Source organism: Cnephaeus nilssonii (genome assembly GCF_951640355.1).
Source record: "Cnephaeus nilssonii genome assembly, chromosome: 6".
NCBI classification, from domain to species: domain Eukaryota; kingdom Metazoa; phylum Chordata; class Mammalia; order Chiroptera; family Vespertilionidae; genus Cnephaeus; species Cnephaeus nilssonii.
Window position 1 is genome coordinate 102963484 of NC_137077.1, and position 20641 is coordinate 102984124.

Genomic DNA, 20641 nt, shown 5'->3' on the forward strand with positions numbered 1-20641 from the left:
GGGGGTGTGCAGGAGGCAGCTGATCGATGTTTCTCATCGATGTTTCTAACTCTCTATCCCTCTCTCTTCCTCTCTGTAAAAAATCAATAAAATATATTAAAAAAAAAAAAAGGTAATAAGACAATTAGAATACTGACGCATGTCAAATTCCCAAATTAATGAAACTGGTTATACTATCCTGTTACATAATTGTCAGCAGACAATAAAAATTCTCCCCATCACAGTTGGGTCAATGCAGGGCATGATTTCACAAGGTAATCCTAAAGTTTTTGTGTACTCTAAAATTCCATGATTTCGAGGATTGCCAAAATTTTAGAGATTTTACTTTTGCCACTATCAAGATAGGTGAACAGAGGCACGACAGATCTGTACTAAAACTTAATTCATGAAATTCCTATTAGTTTACACACACGCACACACAGTTTCAGGGGTTCTGGATCCTGTATTTCTATTCCTGTGTCCCTGTGTCCAACAATGAATGATGACTCCATCTCTGTCTGCACGGGCTACAGCTCCCACTGGGATGCGGCATCCGTCTCTCCTTCCCTGAACCTTGGATGCCTGAGACTTGCTCCAATAGAATGTGAGCAGAAGTGATACTGTGCCCGTCTTCAAGAGGCCTGGCTGCTTCCATTTTCACTCCGGGATCCCTAAGTGGCTGGAAAGAGGGACCCGGCAAACCTTGGAATTTCAGCCCCGCTGCACTTCTGAGGATTTGATATCACAAGTAGGTAGAGGTCCATGTTTTCCCAACACAAAAGAAAACCTAATACTACATTTAGAGAGACATGCGCTTTCAAAGAATGAGCTAAAGGACTCCGGGTAGAAGGTGGGTCTAGGGGTGGACATAATTCAGAAGGTAGCTCATCGAAGTTTCTGGTAAACATGAAAAAACAGTAGAAAGAACACAGATGACCTTGACAGAGTGTGGTCTAAATTGGACAGATGCTAAGAAGCCCAAAGCCAGCTTGGGCAAGGCTCAGGCTCATCTGGACTGGACTGATTCCAGACTTAAGTGTGGCTTTCTCACCCTTTCGAAGAAGGTTGAGAGTCAGGGAAAGTGTCCAGAAGGAGGGGCCGTCTGCAAACTTGGTTCTGAACTTCCAATGCTGTCTCTGTCAGGGATGGAGATGAGATACTAAAGATAAAACAGAAGGCCCCCTGCCCTTGTCTCTGGTGCCCCGAGGAGTGCTGCTTAGTGGTCAGGGGTGGAATGAAGAAGGAAATGGATTTGGGACTTTAATTCACACTCCTGCTGGGAACTGTACATTCAGAGGAAAAAGGTCTTCATAAAGGAAAGAATTCAGTTTCTTCCTCAGCCTGTGATGCTTGAGGAAGAAAAGTCATAGCAAGAAAGGTGTCAGGCCAATGGTCTGTAATCAAGGCAGGGAAACCTGTCATTGGTGAGCAGAAGATCAGGTATACCGTGAACATCGAAGGCAGCAGTGCCCAACAACAACAACAACAACAACAACAAAAATATATATATACAACTTCCTGATGCCTGCTGTGTACCAGTACATCCTCAACAAGGGCAAGCGAGTGTGGGTCGGCTCTGTGAAGACTGTCTGCACCTCAATCATGAGCCGCAAAGAGGTGGAATTCTGGAGGGACCACCTGTGCCATGGCTGGTGGCCCGATGGCAAACCAGAGTCATCAATGTTGAAACACACAGGCAGCTTGAATGGGACTCTGGAACAACCTGGCTCCTGAGACCGAGTCACCTGAATGTAGGAAGACTGGCTGCCATCTCTTGCAGATAATGCTGACTATAAGCTCTGCCATGAAGACCCCTCACCTGAAATCACCCGGGCCCACCTTACCCTGACAAACTCTGTCCCAGACCCCACGCTTTCTCCTTTGCTTTTTAACTAAGGAGCTGTTTTATTTTCCTGTTTCCTGTAGCCCTCCCTATTGCCGGTCTCACTCTGTTGGGGACGGTGGGGCTAGCACATCAAAGGGAGAGGATGTTGGGTGCACAGCACACAGAGCTCTCTCATGTGCTTATTTAAAAACTAGGGGACCGATGCACGAATTTGTGCACCGTGAAAGGAACTGTGAGCCACGAGGCTGCAGTGGGCATAGGGGTGGGTCTCGGCCCATCCTCCGTGCCCCCCGCCTAGCCCCTCCCACTGCGGCCCCCGGTCCCGTCTGCTGGCAGCCCCACTCCCATGCGCTGACACGGCTGGCCCAGCTCGCACCTGCTGATGGCGCAGAGTGATTGGGGCCGGCGCCAGCAGCAGGTGCGAGCTGCGGCTGCTGCCCCGATTGCCCCCCAGGAACAGGGGGAGGTGGAGAAGCCCTCAGGGGCGATCGGGGCTGGCAGCCGCCGCTCGCACTCACTGACAGTGTGGAGCGATAAGGACCGGCGCCAGGCACCGCCAGCGGGTGCGAGCAGTGGCTCCAGCGCCGACTGCGGGTGCGAGTGGGACCGGTGCTGGTAGCGGGTGCGAGCGGTGGTTCTGGTGCCGGCAGCAGGTCCAAGCAGGGCCATCGCCAGCAGCGGGTGTGAGAGGTGGCTGCTAGCTCCAATTACCCCTCAGGAGCAGGGGGAGGTGGAGGAGCCTTGAGGGGCAATCAGGGCTGGCACCGAGCGCCGGCAATGGGTGCAAGTGGGGCCAGTGCTGGCATCAGGTGCAAGTGCCTGGCAGTGCCGTGGCACGCAGGAGCAAAGAATTTTCAGTAACCACCAGAGGCTCACCCTGATGACAGCGACTGGCGCCCCACCTTGGTCTGGCACCCCAGTTCACCTGCTCCACCATCCTGCTGTGGCAATGCCCGCCACGTTCCACACTCTTCTGCCTGCTGCTGATGCCTGACATGTTTCATGTACGTGCCGTGGTAGTCAGAGCATGTCATGGTGACCGGTTGTTTGGTTGTTCCGCTGTTTGGTCTATTTGCATATTAGGGTTTTATATATATAGATGGTATCAAGTGAATGGGAAGATGTAGAAAGCCAGAGGCTCATCTAAGAAGGATGACAGGAATCTGCTACTTTTACTCTGTACTCTTGAAAGACATAATATACTTTATTGAGCAATGTAATTTATTAAAATGTAAAAATATTTTAGTTATGAAAGATGGAAGTGAAAATTGAAATTCCCTGGCTATTAGTTACATTGTATGGTGTGTTTTTTTCCAGAAAAAGTAACAGTAAAACTTTGAACTGGACACTTACTGGGGGTTAATTTTTAATTCTCATCACCAAAGGGTCAGTCAGAATCTCTGTAACAGTTTGCATTTTTCAACACTACCTTAACATCCAATCATTCAGTTTAAGACTTGGTTGTGAAGACCAGTTGAAATTTTCTTTTTTTTTTAGAGAGAGAAAAAGGGAGAGGAAGAGAAAAAAATCGATGTGAGAGCAAAACATCGATTGGCTGCCTCCTGCAGTCCCTCTACCAGGGATCAAGCCCGAAACCCAGACATGTGCCCTAACTGGGAATTGAATTGGCAACCTTTCAGTGCATGAGATGTCACCCAACCAAGTCACACTGGTAAAATTTTCTTTTAAATTCTATGTTTCTGAGAGTGAAATCTCAGGCCATGCATTGCCAATCTTATATAATAAAGAGGTAATATGCAAATTAACCCTCACGCCCTCACAAGATGGCTGCTTACGACCAGGCTGGCAGGGCGGTTAGTGAGGGACAACCAAACTACTGAACAAGTAGGCTGCGTGGGGCGACCAGGCCGGCAGGGGGGTGAGGGATGACCAAACGATTGAACAGCAGGCTGTGTGAGGCGACCAGGCTGGTGGGGATGTTGGTGAGGGATGACCAAACAATTGAACAGCAGGCTGCATGGGGCAACCAGGCTGGTGGGGGGGCCGTGAGGGGCGACCAGGCTAGCAGGGTGGTTAGGGGCAATCAGGCAGGCAGGCAGGCAGGTGAGTGGTTAGGAGCCAGCAGCCCCGGATTGTGAGAGAATGTCCCTGTAGGCCCTAAACCGGCAGTTGGACATTCCCTGTGGGGTCCCAGATTGGAGAGGGTGCAGGCTGGGCTGAGGGACACCCCCCCACCATGCACGAATTTCATGCACCAGGCCTCTAGTAGTAATACAAATTTTCTTACGTAAAAAAAACCCCTGTGTGCTCATTTTAATATATTTAATATTAAGTAGAATGCTACATTTAAGTTCTTGCTCTGCCCAATAGGTCAAGAATATCTTTTACCAAGTTCGGATGACAAACATCCTCTCTCTGGCCCCATTTTTTCCTAGGAAGGAGAAAGTTTCAATGTCATTTCTTAGGAGTGAGCAGAGGCATGTGAAGACCCTCTACAATGCTCAGCAGGGCCAGGAAGCTTTCCTGTGCAGGGGAGGGGGTGTGGGCCAGGGGACAGAGTCTATATGTGGGTGTAGGTGGGTGCCTGAGAGAGATGGGGAGAACAGAGACTGATCGTGGGTTTAGAAATAAGGGCACCAATATCTATTCAATGCAAAGAGAATCAATACCCTGTGGCTCCATCACCAGCATTCCTCCATGCCAGTAACTGTCACCAGCAACTCTCAGTGCCCCCAGTGCTCCCAACTGAACCACCTCACAAAACTTCATAGTTTGAGAAAAATTATCATTATTGACGAGGACATATAATTAAATATGCAGTAAAGGAAACAACCTGAGATGTTAACACTGCCATCATCTCTATAGTAGGTAGGATCAGTTGTGAATTTTATATTCTTCACACTTTTCTTACATTTTCCAAATCTTCTATAATTAGTGTGTATTATGTCTATATTCAGAAAATAAAAATCTTAGCAAAAGTGCATCAAACATACACATAAAGCCCCTACTCTGCTAATGCTTCAATTCAGGGGCACCTTCTCTCATCCTGGCCTTTCTGAAATTGGTTGGAACCCCCTTTTCTGGGGCCCACCTACACAGTGTTGTCCTTTATGGCCTCTGTGGGCCCCCCAGCTTTAACCCATCATGTGTGCCGTACTGAATGACTGGCCACTTTGGCTCAGTGGTTGAGTGTCCACCTATGAACCAGGAGCTTATGGTTCGATTCCTAGTTAGTGCACATGCCCAGGTTGTGGGATCAATCCCCAGAATAGGGCATGTAGGAGGCAGCCAATCAATGATTCTCTCTCATCATTGATGTTTCTATCTCTCTCTCCCTCTCTGAAATCAACAAAAGTACATTTACAAATAAAGACTTGTAAAACAATACTGTAGCTTGGTTGTACTATGCTTCTGTAGTAAAAGTGTCTCTATATATAAAAGGCTAATAGGCTAAGTGTCCAACCGTCCGACTGGTCACTATGACATGCACTGACCACCAGGGGCAGACGCTAAACACAGGAGCTGTCGTGACGCACACAGAGAAACGGCACCGTGGACGTGGCACCCACAAAGCAACACTTGGCTTCCCCCAAGTGGGACACAGGCCCCACCACCAACCTGGAGCAACACCCCACCAAATCACAGCAGACGATGCTGAGACCCCATGGTGCAAAATGTGGCCACAGCCCAGCCCAGCCCAGCCCAAAACAGTCATTGTGGGTGCCGGGTAATGACATCACATAGCAACGCCCGGCTTCCTCTCCCCAGCGACGACTAACCTCCCTGCAGTTTCTTCAGCCAGGAACAAGATTTGCTTTATAGCCAGGCACAAACATTTCACACTTTAACCAAATTTCTGTGAAGTGTTTTCCCATGCCTCATCTCATTTGATCCTCACAGAAGTCCTGGAGTAAGTAGATAGGAGACTTGGTGGAATCCTATTTCCTTTTCATTAGTCAGAAAACGGAGATTTAGAAAGTTTAGAAACTTGACCCAACTGAGAAGAAATGGTGGACCTTGAAAATGACTTCAGGTTTTCTTACTGCACAGAATATAGTCAAAGACTGCTGCAGCTAAATATTTTACCCTTTGTTCTCCCTGCGTGATCTATAATAATAATCTGCTTCTTGTTGATATTTACTGCTGTGCTGCTGACAATTACCTGAAAGAGAAGTTGGGGTGCTTCACTGGGCTGGAAAAAGTTTAGCTACATCAGAAAGCAGGTCTAATTAAGTTTATTCTATATATATAAAAGGCTAAGTTGACAGGCGCATGCGTGATACATATAAAGCTCTCATTGGCGCCAATCCCACACGTGTGTTTCCATCTGTCATTGTCGATTGTGAATTTGGTTGACACTTCTATTATAGAGAAAGGGCGAATAGCAATATTAAAATATTTATTCTAATTAATTTCCTTTCAATGTGTATGAATTCGAGCACTGGGCCACTAGTAAAATATAAATGGGGATGAGAAAATTAACTTAGGCTAGTAGCTGTCTCTGGGGAGGGAGGGAGACTGAATGAGCTCAGCTCTGTGTGTAACACAATATTTCTTTTGAAAGTCTCTAAAACAAATGTGGGGGGAAAAACACACTCCATTTTTCTCTCTACTTTTATAAATGTTGAAATATAACATTATCATCAATGAGCACCAAACATATTTAATAGTAAAACCAAGGCTCGAGTTCTGTTGGTCCCATGGACCATACTCTTTCTTCACAATCCTGATACTGTCCTGTAGGTTCTCTGGGACAGAAAGGAGTCATATTTATGTCTTTGCCCAATGTGCCAGGCAAATCGGAGCTGCCAGGTCAGGCTCCAGGCAATGAACGAATGAGTGAGCACCTGTCTGAAAGCACAGCCCCTCACAACTCAGTCTCCCCAGCACCCTGAAGCTCTCAGAAAGCAGGAACAGCATGTTTCATGTCTAACTCAGCCACCTGGAGACCTTTTTCCTTTGCACCCGTTCCTGTCTCCCCACCTCCCCTCTCCGGCAACTATCCAGAAATCCCTCTTGCAATTGGTTCAAATCCTCTGCTGGACAACTAGACTCAAACAGTACTTACTCTCTCTGGCCCTGAAGTCATGTCCAGCTATTAAACAATTAAATGTATATCTATGTGAGTGTGGCTTTGGGTAAAAAACTGTAAACAACCTGAGTGTCCCCCCCAACCCCCACCCCCAAACTAAGGTTTATCAGCCACTCAGTGGAATACAACACTGTTTAAAAACAATGTGATAGACATAGACCTATGAACCAGGAGGTCACAGTTCAATTCCCAGACAGAGCACATGCCCGGGTTTCCGGCTCAATCCTTGGTGGGGGAAGTACAGAAGGCAGCCAATCAATGATTCTCTCTCATCATTGATGTTTCTATCTCTCTCTCCCTCTTCCTTCCCCTCTTAAATCAATAAAAGTATATTTTAACCCTTTGCACTAGCTTGCTTTTTTTCTCGAGCTGCTACCGATGCTAACCATGTCGAGTCACACTCGACATCTGAGTGCAAAAGGTTAAGAAAACAAAACAGTGTGCTAGAAAATAAAATTTAATGACATGGGGAAATGTTTATAATCTATATATATATAAAGAGCCAGGGTCTGTAATGTTCAAAATGACTGAAGGGACGACCTAATGCCAGGCTGCACATGCAGCACTGCTGACCTCTTAGAGAGAGAGGCGGGGCTGATCAGCAGCCACCCCAGGCTGCTTGTGGGGCCCGGAGACAGAGGCGGGCCTCAGCTGAGCCTCTCTCTCTCTCCAAGAGGTCAGCAGTTCAGCCCGCTCGCCAGCAGCCTGGGGCGGCTGCTGATCAGCCCTGCCTCTGTGATCAGGCCTGGAGATAGGCCTGGAGATGCTGACTGATATGGAAACCAACCAATCAGAACCAAATCTGGGTGAATGTGAGGAGCCAATGGCTGCCTAGGAGGTGGAGCTTTAGATGCTGACTGGCATAGAAACCGACCAATCAACATAATCTGGGTGAACTACGAAGGCAGAACCTAAGGTGGGGGCTGAGGAGGGGTTTTAAAGGATACAGCTGTTTGGTGTAAGGTGTAAGAAAGTGGTTCAATTTTTTAATGACCAGTTTGGCAGTATAGTGCATATGGCTGGCTATCAGTCCAGATATAGGGATTATGTATTTTTGTCTGCCAAGAGCATCCCCTCCTGATGAAAAAGGCTTCCCCCACATTTAAGCAATCCTATCCTATATAATCTATCTATACTAACAAAAGGGTAATATACTAATTAGACGGTCGACCGGCCATCTTCTGGATGTCCAACTTCCTTTCAGACAAAGCCATGGTGGTGGGGGCCAAGGGGTCCATGATTGGAGAGGGTGCAGGCTGGGCTGAGGGAACTGCCCCCCTCCCCTGCTGGTGCATGAATTTCATGCACCGGGCCACTAGTATACTATAAAAACAAACATACAAGAGTGGGTCACAAAAACAAGTACTGCATAGTATTCAGCTCATATGTGTGCACTAGCCATACCAAATTACTATCTCATTACTCTGCTTAATGTGTCATCATAGCTCTTATGTGATATCACGGTGAGAAGGGAGTTCATTGCCTTTTAGAAATGGAGCCCTGATTGATTTGTCTTAGTGGTTAGAGCATCGGCCCACAGACCAAAGGGTCAGGGGTTCAATTCCTGGTCAAGGGCACGTTACCTGGATTTCAGATTTGATCCATGAGGGAGGCAATCAATTGATGTGTGTCTCTCACATTAATGTATGTTTCTCTCTCTCCTCCCCGCCCCCTTCAACTCTCTCTCTAAAAAACAACAAAAATAAATCAATGAAAAAAATATCCTTGGGTGAGGGTTAACAACAACAAAAAAAGAGCAAAGATTAGTGTTTGTGAATTCCAAAATCCATGAGATGAGCTTCTACAGATGACATCTAAAGCAGATAGAAAAGGCAAAGGCAGGCTTGTCTGAAAGGCTCACTAATAAGGCTGAAGTCCAGACTTTTGTTTCAAGGCCCAGACAGAGTTCTGATTTACTTGAGTCCCTTTTACATTCATGTTGGAATGTTCTTTTTATTTACTTCCTGAATAGTCCTTTTTCTTGTCCTCCCATTAAACTTGCATAGGTCATTAAATTGAAGTAAGTGGAATTAAAGTGCTAAGTAATTTAGAAAAAGAGGGCAAAAGAAAATGATTCTACAAACAAGAACAGGACAATGTGAGGTTTGTGACACTGATCACCACTCCCTGCATGTGGGATCCAGCAGCCTTCCTTCTTATTTGTTCCCTCACAGATGAGAGATCACAGAGGACAATTAGCTATGCTCTCAGGCTGAGTGATCTGATGGAAACAGATTCCAATACTGAGACAAACCAGCCAGAGAAAACAATAACACAATCAGGTTGAACAAACCTGAAAGCCCCCTCATGCACATTGTTCTGGCTTAATAGGATACTGGAATTTTGATAAGCACGACCGTCCCTAAGGAAGTGGGGTGAAGGGAGTATGTCTGAATGGAAAGGATGTGCTTGATGTTTACCTGAAAATCACACCTGGGACAGTCTTGCGAGAAACTCATCCAGGTGGTGGAGATGCTGAGAAGGTGTGTGGAAATGGCAGTCCAAGTCCAGAAGGCTGTCAGCCAGTGAATTCAGAATTTTGCTGATTTTATTCAACTGAAAAAAAATCTGTTTTTGCAGCCAGCGCTGCTGCTATCAGCCTTAAAGTTCAATTTGAGCAACACAAATAAACATCACAGGGCCAAGGAAAGAAGGGTCATGATACTTTAAAAAATATTTGTTGAATGGTTTAATTTTACAGATTCAACCAAATAAAACTCCTTTCTCAGAAATTCACTAATGACACAGAACATTCTTTTTTTTCTGGAATAATCTAAATTATTCCAAGAAGTCTATTTTATGATGATTACGTTAGTTTTGAAAAAAGATATTGAAAATGCATTTGTTGGCTGGTTGTAAACTCCATGAGGGTCTGTCAGGTCTCTTATGTTCATTATTGTACGTCCGAGCCTAACACACAGCAGGCACACTGTATGTGCTGAATCAACGACAAGTAAAACTGTACAACTCTCTTGGTCCAATAATATTTAGATGATGACTGAGAGCTTACAGTTGACCCTTGAACACGTGGCAATTAGAGGTGCTGACTCCCCCAGGCAGTCAAAATACACATACAACTTTGACTCCCCCAAATGTAAACTACTAGTAAACTATGGTTGACCAGAAGCCTTACTGAAAACTGATTAACAACGTATGTTTAAGTTATATGTATAAGAGACTGTATTCTTAAAATAAGGTAAGCTAGAGAAAACAAAGTGTTACTAAGAAAATTGTAAGGAAGAAAAAATACACTCTCAGTATTTATTGAAGAAAACTCATGTATAAGTGGACCATGCAGTTTACACCTTGTTGTTTCAAGGGTTAGCTGTCCTGCACTTTGGCAAAAATGGTTTATTAACACATTCTTTACTCTCCTTCCAGCATCAAATTCCTCACTCTGAGAAGTTTGGATACCAGCTGCTGGCAGTAAGTCCAGGCTGGCTGAAGAGATAAAGGCACAGGCAGCTCAAAGACTGACTGAGGCCGGCAGAAGCTGCTTCTCATGTTGGGTGGGGTTTGCTGTTCCTGCCAGGATCCTGTCCTAGAAGAGGCCACATGTTTCAGAGTCAGTGAGGACAGGACTCTGGCAGGGGTCAGATATCTCACCTGCTTATGCACAATTTCTGAGATACGTTGAAAGTTAACATCCACACATCCTTATGACCATCTAACATAACTAACAGTCTGTATAGTAATCCATACATTAACTCACCTAAAACCCAAACAAAACTTACTCCTAAACTTCTGTAATAAGAAGACAAGTGCCCAGCTGGTGTGGCTCAGTGGTTGAGTGTCAACCCATGAACCAGGAGGTCACGGTTTGATTCCCAGTCAGGACACATGCCTGGGTTGTGGGCTCGATTCCTAGTGAGGGGCGTGAAAGAGGCAGCCAATCAATGATTCTCTCTCATCACTGATGTTTCTCTCTCTCTCCCCCTCTCCCTTCCTCTCTGAAATCAATCATATATATATACATATATGTGTATATCCTACCTAATAAAAGAGTAATATGCAAATTGACCATACCTCCACTACACCCACCAGCCACGCTCACCAGCCAATCAGGAGCAAATATGCAAATAAACTCAACCAAGATGGCTGTGGCCACAGAGAGCAGGCAGGAAGCTTGGGTTTCCCTGGCAATGGAGGAAGCCAAGCTTTCCACCTGCTCTTGCCAACCCAGGCCTCTACTCAATGCTACAAAGTTTCAATGATAGAAGATAAATAAATTCCAACACAAATGGCGGCAGCCACAGAGCTGGAGAGAGTAGGAGGCTAGGGTTGCCCCCAGCGATGGAGAAAGCCAAGCTTTCCATCTGCCCTGGCCCAGCCCGCTTAAGGCTACAAAGTTTCAATTATAGAAGGTAAATAAACCCCAACAGAAATGGCTGCCACCACAGAGTGAGCAGAATGCTTGGCTCAGCTCCAGGCTACAAAGTTTCAATTGCAGAAGATAAATAAACCCCAGATACCAGGGCCTCGGCTTGGGTCGCCGGGGGGTGTGGCCGGCCTGCAAAGCACCACAGGCCCCTCGCCCAGGCCGCCCCCCGCCCCAAGGGAACCCCCACCCTGATCCGGGACATCCTTCAGGGCAAACCAGCCAGCCCCAACCCATGCACCAGGCTTCTATCCTATCTAATAAAAGAGTAATATGCAAATTGACCATCACTCCAACACACAAGATGGCTGCCCCCATGTGGACACAAGATGGCCACCACAGGTAACTCATTTCTTCACATTAATAATGTGAGATTTTTTTGTCCCTGGCCAGGTAGCTAAGTTGGTTAGGGCATTGTCCCGATACACCAAGGTTGTGGCTTCAATCCCCAGTTAGGGCATGAGAATCAACCAATGATGCCCTGGCCTATGATGCTCAGTTAGAGCGTCAGACCGAGTTCTGAAGGGTCACAGGTTCTATTTCTGGTCAAGGGCACGTACCTGGATTGCAGGTTCCATCCCTGGCCCAATTGGGGTGTATGCAGAAGGCAACCAATTGATGTGTCTCTCTTACATCGATGTTTATGTCAATCTCTCTCTCTTCCTCCCTCCCTGGAACTCTCTCTTAAAAAAAAAAAATCAGTGGGAAAATATCCTCAGGTGAGAATTAACAAACAAACAAAAAAGAATAAACCAATGAGTGCATAAATAAGTGGGACAACAAATCGATGTTTCTCACTCTCGCTCTCTCTCTCCCTCTAAAATTTAACAACTAAGGTGAGACTGGAAAATGCCATCACCTCAGTTAGGTGCCACAATCCTCTTTGTAACCTCTAAATTTAAAGCTACCAAGTAGAAGCAGGACATTGTAAGTTGGCCTAGTTTTACTCTTCTGGGTCCTTTTCATTTATATAGGATCACCAGCTAGTTAACAGAAATGTAAGTTAATGGTCAAAGAGGTCTCTAAAACCTAAGACAATCCGCTTAGGCACGTATAAAATACTCAAGACTTTGATGGGAAAGTAAACACTGATTTTAAAAATACTTTTTAAGGAAATAAATAAAGGCAAGTTTCTTCTTGATTTGGCATGGATCCTACCCATAGCATTTAAGTGTGAGCTAATAGGCTAGGTCTGCAGACAATGGAGGAATTATGAGGTAGTAAGGCAAAACACCTTGCCAAAAGGCAGATGAAAATACTGTGTGAGGGTGTAAGGGATCAGAAAGGGAAGGATACTCCCACAGTGTTATCTGGGCTTTGATGAGGGAAGACCAGGAAGCACTTGGCAAACACACTGCTTGGGCAGCAGGAGGCCAGGAAGACTTTTCTGACATTTGTCATCTAGATGCCCAAGAATAGGATATTTCATATCAATACTCTCAGAAAAGTACAAAGTCCCTCTTTCTGGTTAATTCTCCTTCCTCTGTAGCCCTCCTCTTACTCACTGTGTTCTGGAAGTGGCCAGTTAAGTACTCAGGAGCCAAACCTCCAGGTTTGAACACTGGATCAGCCTCAGTCTACCTGTACGGTATGAGGAACCATCCTTAATCACTGTCATGCCTCCTCGGAGAAGCAGATTTAGCAACCACACCTACTTCTTCATGTCTGGTATACAGTCGGCACCCAGTAAATGTCAGCTATTATAGTGACAATATATTGCTGAAAGGTTTCGATGAATTATACATTTAGAAAAATGAAATCATGTTGTATTTTTGCTTGAATATTTTATTAAATAACTTTAATCCCTCAAAACAAAACTAGGCTTATTTGTTTTTTCAGTGGTACGTTTTTTAGAGAAGGGGAACATGGATTCTCTTGTTAATATCCTTTCCCTTCTACACAGACCTCAAGTCAGCCAGTTCACAAGTAATGTACCTGAAAGCACAACACAAAGCCTTCCTTGGACACAGACAACAGGGGGGTAAGGAGGGAATAAGGACACATATGTAACACCATAATCAATAAAGAAATTAAAAAAACAAACGAACAAAAAAAGCCTTCCTGTGACACAGGTGAGCCTGGCAAGATTTTAGTCAAAGGAAGAAGGCACATCTGGCATAAGTAAGTCCACTTCTCAGAGTACCAGATAGATGAAGCTTGGGAAGTGGCTGCTGTGTCTCCGAGCTGCCACTCCAATCCTTTCAGTGAAAGAAAATCCAGTGCTCAGTGCACTGCCTCTAGGTCCAGGCAATATACTTAGGAAGCATCTCAGAGAAGGTATGTGAGGAACCAATCCTATCTAATAAAAGAGTAATATGCCAATTGACTGTCACTCCAACACACAAGATGGCCACCCCCATGTGGACACAAGATGGCCGGCAGGGGAGAGCAATTGTGGGCAATCAGGCCAGCAGGGGTGGGCAGTTGGGAGGGACCAGGCCTGCAAGGGAGGGCAGTTGGGGGCAATCAAGCCTGCAGGGGAGGGCAGTTAGGGGTGACCAGGCCTACAGGGGAGGGCAGTTAGGGGTGACCAGGCCTATAGGAGAGAGCAGTTGGGGGCAATCAGGCCTGCGGGGGAGGGCAGTTAGGGGTGACCAGGCCTACAGGGGAGGGCAGTTAGGGGTGACCAGGCCTATAGGAGAGAGCAGTTGGGGGCGACCAGGCCAGCAGGGGAGGGCAGTTAGGGGCAATCGGGCTGGCAGGGGAGTGGTTAGAGGGTTATCAGGCTGGCAGGCAGAAGCAGTTAGGGGCAATCAGGCAGGCAGGCAGGTGAGCGGTTGGGAGCCAGCAGTCCTGGATTGTGAGAGGGATGTCCCTCGAGGGGTCCCAGATTGGAGAGGGTGCAGGCTGGGCTGAGGGACACACACACACACACACACACACACCCCACATGCACGAATTTCATGCACCGGGCCTCTAGTCTCCATAAATAAAATGGCATTTCCAATTCACAAGACCTTGCTTCTACTTAAAAAAGAATGTTAAGTGGGAGAAATCACCACACAGTGCTCTCAAACTTGGCTCAATGTCACAGATGTTGCTCTGCATGAAGCAGGCACACCTGAGCCACACTGCCCGGCCCTGTGGACAGTCCCTACCACTGGTAAGCACTGCACCTCTTCCTCAGAAAGTGTTTGCACCAGGCCAGGGGACAGACGCTAACTCCTTTCCTTTCACACAGCACCTTTCCTACGGACATGCCACCCGGTGTTGTTGTCACTAACATGACCACTACCAGTTCCGTCACACCAGTATTCACAATACACTGGCCCACAACTTGGAAGTCGCTTAACCTTTCTGTTCTCTCCACATTCACTTTATCATCTTTAAGCCACGTCACTGGTGGGAGATACCCTTGATTGCCAACACAATGAAGGGTACTTCTTGGTCTGGTGTCTGGTATTTATTTGAAGGGAGCCTGGGAGGAAGGGATGGACAAAGCAGCACATAGGTCTTGGTTAAAGCTAGACAACGAATATTAAAGAGCTCATTATTTCATTCTCTTTACTTCTGAACAGGCTAAAAGTTTCCATAACTAAAAGTGCTTTTAGAGGCCATTTGTGATGTGCACATAAAGGTTCCAGAAAAAAAAACACCCTCTCCAAGTCCTAACTCTCCTGTGCTTCTATTTAACTCAGATGTTCAGTTTTCCTACTGTTCTCAGTAAAAACTTCCCACGCCTGTTCCAGCACCCCCGATGCTCAGGCCTCTTGCTGTCATCGCACGCATTCTAGCACAAATCAATTGGCCTCCTCTGACAGCTCCAGAGCGCCTTGCACAGAACCACTGTCACAAAGCAGTAAGGAAAAACTCCTCTACCTCCTCAGGGCTACAAACCACTGTGACAGGAAGTAACAAAACCTGCACAGGGACTTGCTTCATACTGTCATCCTCAAATCACAGGAGTTGATTTCATTTGTGACACTAAGTGACTGGAGTAAAGGAGGTCCTCAAACTAGCTGAAGAGGTTTTTGAATACCAGTGGCCAGAACTCACCCACAAGCAATTAAATCTGAACCTGCAGGGCTGGAACCCAGTCCTGTGCCCACGAGTCATGTGAGAGTGGTCTATGTCAGTGTGTGTATATGTGTGAGCGTGCATGTGTTTGAGTGTGTGTTTGCATGTAAATGTGTGAGTGTGCATGTGTGTGTACATTTGAATGTATGTGTATGTATGTATGAGTGCAAGTATGTATAAACAGTGTATGTAAATGTGTATGTGTGTGTCTATGTATATGTGTGTCTTTTCATGCTCGTGATTTCCAGAGCTCCTCACAAGTCTAATAACGCTGTGGTAAGAGTTGGGCACTGTTGCCCAGGTCATGCATTTAGCTTGATGTTCTAGACATCCTCAGCACAAGCCCTGACCTCTCCTCTCCCACTGCCTGTGGAGTCTAACCCCCCTGACAAGTCATTTTCAGACCACACTGTCAGAAAGCTCATCCCCCTATCATGCACAGGACCTTGCTCCCATTGGCCCTAATTCTAAACAGAGTAAATCTTGTCCCTTTTCTAAATGTTTGAAGAGACGGAAGCAAGCTACACTGAAGTCAGAGTTAAAGCTTTCTATTTCATTGTCAAGGAGCTTTTAGGAAACCTGTGTTTAACACCTGAATCAGAGAAGTTAAAAACTCAAGCAAGAAGGGGAATAGAGATGAGGAACATTACAGACACACACACAAAAGCCAACGTAGATATGAGAGTGAGGGTTCATTTATGTGTTTTTGAGAAGCTGAAGTTGCTATAAACAGTTACTCACCCTGATGGAGAATAAAAGATCCTCATTATCCCCACAAAGAGATTTTCCAGATACCAGATACTCTCTGGGGGATAAACAAGCACACTGCCCTGCTTTAAAAGATAAGAGCACTTTTCTGGGACACAGCTATCTTGATTGAATATAAAAATTCCCCTTTTACTCTACAGCTGGATGCTTTGCCAGTGGCTGGTGTTTTATAGTCCCCATGCTAAGCATAAAAAAAAAAAAAAGGTTTTATTTTCTGTTCAGGAAGCATTTTATTGTTTCTCCCAGTTTAAGAATTTTTGCTGACAGAAAAATCAACACTTCAGAAAACCTCCTGCATAGCCTTGCTCGGCTTCTGAATCTTAGTTTTTGCAGGCATATCAACAACATATTTCTCTCCAATATAGACAATCATTCCACCCATGATTGACGAGTCCATCTTAACTTTCAATTTCAATTATTTGGCTTTTACTTAGGAAGCTATTCAGGACTGGGTTTTTGTTGTTGTTTTGTTTTGTTTTTAATTAAGAAAGAATGGCTTCATCTAAAGGAAATGCAGTGGTCACTGTGCATGGGACTTCTCCATGGTGGACACTCATCAAGGCAGAAAAGGTAGAAATAACATCTGGGGTGTTGGTCAAGTGACCATTTTCAGCAAACGGATCAGGTGGACGTGAGGGAGAAAACTTTGTGGTCATGCCACTTGGGCTTTTCTCTTTAACAGAACGCTTTGCAAAGGGATTCAACATCAAAGCAGCCATTTTGGGTTCCTTCAAGATTTGTGCTACTTTCAACAATTCCTTTTCTACTTGTTCCAGTTTATTCTGTTTAGATGCAGCAGAATAAAGAGCAGAAGCACAGCCACCTTTGATACCATATACCTGAACAGGTGGCCACACAAGCTTGGCAAATGGCCGGGCCACAGATGTGCTGAAGCATAGCACCTTTCGAGAGAGCACGGACAGGCCATCTTCTCCTGGTGGGCTGGAGGTCCCCTACCTAAGCATTTTGATCTTCCTTTTTTTAAGCAAAGGTTTTGAGTTCCTATCTGCTTAGAGGGAAGGAGTGGGCAGTTTCTGGAAGGGATGACCGTTGGGGTGCTCCTCCAGCCAGCACGGTGGTCCCCAGCACAGCCCATCCTTCACTGCTGTGTTGGGTAAGCAACTGCCCTGGGCTTAGGGTAGAGAGTCCTCCTCCAGTGTCAGCACCAACAGAGGGGTCAGAAGTCACCCAAGAGCCCTGGAACCAGCTTCCATAGGAGAGATGAGTCATGGCTTCTGCTTTTCCAGGGAAGCAAAAAGCCCAAATTTTAATGTGAAAACTCCTGGTTATTTTTTTTATTATTATTAAATTTATTGGGGTGACATTGGTCAACATGAACATAGAGGTTTCAGATGTGAGTTTCTAGCTCCTTTTATCAGAAAACATGAAGGCCAGGAAGAAGTAACAATATTTTTCAGTGGTTGAAAAAAAAGAAAAAAGAAATATCACCTCAGAATCCTATACCCAGAAAAAATATCCTTCAGTAAGTAAGAGAAAATAAACATATTCGCCAATGATAGAAAATTGTGATAATTTGTTTTGAGCAGACCTACAAAGAATGCCTAACGGAAGATCTATGTCTATAAAAGAAAGAAATTTATAAAAGAAGGAACCTTGGAACATTGAAAAGGGAGAAAGAACAAGATAAGCAAAAATCGTGGATAAACACAATTGGCTTTTCTTCTCATCTCAAATTTTCTAAATTGTTTTTGAAAATTAAAGCAAAAATTGTAACATAAACAACAACAACAAAAAACAACCAAAGAACGTAGGTCTGCAGTCAAAATACCTGATTCGATTCCCATTCCCACATTTACTTATTGGCTGAGCTACTTAACTTTTCTGGGTTCAGTTTTTCCATTTCAAAAATGCTGATAACCACAAAAAAGAAATGGTAATATGTGAGGTGATGAAGTGTTAGCTAATGCATCAGTGGTAACTGTTTCACAAAAACATATCAAATCAACACACTGTACACCTTAAACTTACGCCATGTTATATGTCATTGATACCTCAATAAAGCCAGGAAAAACAAAAAAGGAGAAGAAAAAAAATTTTTTAAATACAACTCCTGAGTTTTAAAGGTTGGAAACAAATGTGTGGGGTAGAATACAACACAACTGTAAAAGAAACAGATCCTTGGGCTTTCAGTCTGTGGCCCCGCTCCACACAGAACACCTGCAGCCTGAATCTGTCTTCGTTCAAAGCCATCTGCTCAGGACAACTAATGAAAGTAGGTAGTGATGGAACACCCTTCATGAGAACACTTAGTCCCTGAGTCTGCTGAAATCCAGGACCAACGATTAAATGAAATCTCAGAATTCCAAAAGGATAGACAGGAGGTCCAATTAATGACACATTTTCTTAGCTATTGGCTAAGAAAAAGATCAGGGGACTTTGGGGGAAAGTCCCCTGGCATTGTGGCATCCAAGTGAGTTCACAGATCTTCAAAAAAAAAAGTAAAATATTTAACTATGAAAACAAAACATCAATCTGAAAAATGCCATGAATAGGTTTAAACACAAGAAGAAAAAAGAAGTGGGATATGGCCCGGCTGGTGTGGCTCAATGGTTGAGCATCAACCTACAAACCAGGAGGTCACCATTCAATTCCTGGTCTGGGAACATGCACGGGTTGCAGGCTCCATCCCCAGTGTGGGGCGCGCAGGAGACAGCCAATCAATGATTCTCTTTCATCATTGATGTTTCTTTCTATCTCTCTCTCCCTCTCCCTTACTATAAATAAATAAACAAATAAATACAAAAATATGTAAAAAAAAAAACACAACAAACAAAAAAAACAAAACAACAAGAAAGCCCACTGCATGGGAGAACATATTTGCAAATGCCATCACTGATAAAGGTTTAATCTCCAACATCTACAGGCAGCTTATGCAACTTAATAAAAGGAAGATAAATGATCCAATAAAAAAATGGGCAACGGACCTAAACAGAATATTTTCAAAAGAAGACAGAAGGAAGGCCAAGAGACACATGAAAACATGCTCAAAGTCACTTATTATCCGAGAGATGCAAATCAAAACAACAATGAGGTACCATCTCACACCTGTCAGAATGGCTATCATCAACAAACGACAAGTGTTGGCGAGGATGCGGAGAAAAAGGAACCCTCGTGCACTGCTGGTGGGAATGCAGACTGGTGCAGCCACTGTGGAGAACAGTATGGAGTTTCCTCAAAAAACTGAAAATGGAACTCCCATTTGACCCAGTAATCCCACTCCTGGGAATATATCCGAAGAAACTAGAAACACCAATCAGAAAGGATATATGCACCCCTATGTTCATAGCAGCACAATTTACAATAGCTAAGATTTGGAAACAGCCTAGGTGCCCGTCAGCAGATGACTGGATCAGAAAACTGTGGTACATCTACACAATGGAATACTATTCTGCCATAAAAAAGAAGGAATTCTCATCATTTGCAGCAACCAGGATGGAATTGGAGAATATTATACTAAGTGAAATAAGCCAGTCAATGAAAGAAAAATACCACATGATCTCACTCATTTATGGATAATAAAGAACATTATAAACTGATGAACAAAAAGATAGATACAGAGACAGTAAAGCAACAAACAGACTTTCAAATTATAGGGGGAAAGTTAGGGAGAGGTGGGGGAGATAAGAAATCAAACGAAGGACTTGTATGCATGCATATAAGCATAAACAATGGACGCAAAACTCTGGGGGGTGAGGGCATGTATGGGTGTGGGGTGGAGGGAGGTAATGGTAAGATATGTACACATATAATACCTCAATAAAAAAAAATAAAAAAAATAAAAAAAGAGTATATGGAGTAGCAGCAACCCACAAAATTATAAACATTTATAAAGCCTTTAGTAAAAATCAGAAAGTTGGCGAGATTCCAAAACAATGTCATTCTAATTTGTTTGTTCTCTTATAAAATATACACATACAAAAAGACTGAAGTGTGTACATCCTATATAATAAAAGCCTAATATGCAAATCGACCAAACAGCAGAACGACCGGTCACCATGACGCACACTGACCACCAGGGGCCAGACGCTCAATGCAGGAACTGCCACCAGCACACAGGTCCCAGGCCGGCCAAGACAGGTGCCAGCGGGGGGCCCCCCGATCAACCCGCTGGTTGCCCCACAGATAGGCCCTGATTGCCGGCCAGGCCTAGGGACCCTACATGTGCATGAATTTCATGCATCGGGCCTCTAGTATCAAAATATTAATGTTAACAATTTAATCTTCCCAGTAGTTGTCTTTCAGAGGTAAGATTCTCAATTGCTTGTTTCCTTCACCTCCAGTGCCTAATGTTTCCTATAATGAGTATAAACTGCCATTTAAAATAATGATAATAAGCAATTATAAAATTATAGAAGTTACCCTTTTTATGTTGGTTGAAGTTTTAATGAGGATGATTATAGTGCCAGTGGTCTGGTCAGAAAACCTCTAAAGCAGCAATTTTAAACTGGTGTGCCACAAATTTTTTTTTAATATATTTTTATTGATTTCAGAGAGGGAGAGAGATAGAAACATCAGTGATGAGTGAGAATCATTGATCAGCTGCCTCCTGCATGCCCCACACTGGGGATTGAGCCCAAAA

At 44.6% G+C, this 20641-nt stretch overlaps 1 protein-coding gene and 1 pseudogene across 2 annotated transcripts in view; both read right to left on the minus strand.

Annotated features, from left to right (window-relative positions):
* The window catches only part of LATS2 (large tumor suppressor kinase 2), a 99279-nt gene that overhangs the window by 28608 nt on the left and 50030 nt on the right, over nt 1–20641 (minus strand). The window lies entirely within an intron of this gene.
* On the minus strand, nt 148–17271 carry LOC307102004 (ATP synthase subunit O, mitochondrial-like; annotated as a pseudogene). Its single transcript has 2 exons — nt 17230–17271; nt 148–16994 (listed from the first exon to the last, which is right to left on the minus strand). The product of its transcript is annotated as an ATP synthase subunit O, mitochondrial-like (transcript).